Here is a 2,223-nt window from a genome sequence, read left to right as displayed (position 1 = left end):
TCAGCTGTCGAGCCACATTTTCATACAGCAGTATTGCATAAGAAACAACAAACACGGGTGATTAGCAGTGGCAAGTGCAAAATGTGCTGCTTGCCAGAATAATAGCACAAGCCACCAGCTTCGTTTGTGTTTACAATACTTATACAATGAAGCGCTCTGAATTTAGGACGCATGTTGAGTTACTTTCTTAATGTCTATATATAGTGCCCCAAATAAATTTTTGCTTTTGTAATAGTTAAGCTACAATACGTCATGAATTTTACAACTGTTAAACAATCAACAAGTTAACTGCAGCCTACCTAGATCGAATTGAAGTGCCAGTCGAATGGAACTGCCATTCGATTGGCACTTCCATTCGATTGGCTAAATGTATGGCTAAACTAAATGTATGCCAGCAAAGTTGACAATAGAGTTATTCTTTCTATGGAGTTTACAAAGTGAAGAGTACATATTCACCACATAGTAAATTCCAGAAAAAGAACTGCACTTTCAAAACAGGCCGACGCTTTTTTCCAGTTGATGAAAAGACAATGGTGTGAGAAAGCTGTGTTATTTAATGGGGAGTGTAAGATAAGGCCCACGTAGTCTAGCTAAAAAGTTTAAAACTGGACCTACCTTTTGACTGGAACCGCTCAAATGGCGCTTTCACGGTTGGCACGGCTGACCAAACGAGCCTGTGTCCCGCCGGGTCCAAAAAGTCTCCATCCGTGAAGTGCGCCGAGCAGATTCTGTAGTTGTTGACCTTCTGCCTGGGCAAACCCATCAGGTCTTGCCTCCCAGAGTACTCGAGATATGCTTCCATCCTGAAGAAACGTAAGTGAAAAGCATAAATTCCAACGTGATAAAGTGCGCATTCGGATCACGCATAAAAACTAGTTTCGTCATCTCGGCACAGCAAAAGTTGTGATACATCTACCTTGAGGCTCAGAAACGAGTTTTTCAACGATAATTAGTTTTCAGTAGGGGACAAATACAAAGCACACACCCAAGCACGTGGTTATATGAGAGACGCAAAGGTGAAACTATACAGTATGTTTCAAGTGGTTTGTGTTAGCTGCTTGTTGGTCCAATGGTGTTACTGCAACATATTTGTTCCTCTCAAATCAGCCATACTTGCAATTAACTGTTGCCTCACTCCAGAACGGCTATGTATGACTGCGCACACTAATTAGCACAAATGAAAGCCGGGAAGCAAGCTGTCCGCTCACCTGCTGTCTTTAGGCACCCGGAAGAACCTTGCATGGCTCGTTTTCGAGGTATTCGTGCACCATTTCACAATGCATGTGCGGTGCGCGTAGTCCTGGAACGGGCGAAACATCGGAAACATCGCGGAGCGCTAGCACAGTTACTGACGGCCGCGAAACTGACGAAACTGACCATGCCGGCAAACACACGCAACGCACGCAACGCACGCTTCCCGATAACAACAGATATCGAAATATGCAATTCATGTAGAGCGCTAAATTGGCGCGGTGCCGCTGGCGCCGTGCACGCATCTCGATGACAGTAGATAACAAAAATAAAGCGTTACGTAGCGGACTTAGCAGCCGCCGGGCCGGCGGGAACGGCACGGCGGCGCGGCGCGTAGACAGTCGAAGGTGAGGGAGTTGAGAGGGTATTACGAGAGAGGGCGTAGGGAGAGGAGTTGAGCGGGGGGAAGGGCTTGGCCACCAGGATCGGCGCGCGTGCGCGCGACGATCTACGAGGCCATGCAAGGGAAACGAATTTTCGCGTCGCCCTGTACAGAGATGGCGCCAATTTCCTGTGCCACCGGAACCGAGGAGTGTCCCCCCCCCTGCTATAGGCTCATTGGAGTGTCCCTCCCCACGGTAATCTTTAGTAAAAGGCGAAAGAATAATACGTGGATTTGAGGAGAGACCTGAGCGATGAAATTACCTATGCTGTGCGAAACTGGTCTGCTAAATGGTGTCACTTACTTGGCCAAGCGAACCTTCAAGCTATTCTCAAATTTGCATGCTTAAACCTCAACTCATGTTATTCTTTAGCAAGTGTATACCTGCCTGGGCTTTTCGACATGTACTTGTTAATAGAGAAATTTTAAATGTTTCCGTATTCACGTTTAAAAGCTAATAACAGTGTTAAAAATAGCCCGGATTGCTTGCACTGCACGACTGCCATTTTTATGCGCAGCTGTCGCCATCTGGTGTTGAACATCGAAGATTTAAACGCATGCGCTGGCCTGTTTTTTTACCGGATACTTTT

General features: G+C 46.4%; 1 pseudogene; it reads right to left on the bottom strand.

Annotated features, from left to right (window-relative positions):
• Positions 1-1,795: 1,795 nt before the first annotated feature.
• LOC139056568 (U5 spliceosomal RNA) lies at positions 1,796-1,887 on the bottom strand (annotated as a pseudogene).
• Between the last annotated feature and the right edge of the window lie 336 nt (positions 1,888-2,223).

The sequence above is a fragment of the Dermacentor albipictus genome, chromosome 2 (genome assembly GCF_038994185.2).
Source record: "Dermacentor albipictus isolate Rhodes 1998 colony chromosome 2, USDA_Dalb.pri_finalv2, whole genome shotgun sequence".
NCBI lineage: Eukaryota > Metazoa > Arthropoda > Arachnida > Ixodida > Ixodidae > Dermacentor > Dermacentor albipictus.
Note: the sequence above shows the minus strand (reverse complement) of the source record. Positions and strands in the feature narration are given on the sequence as shown.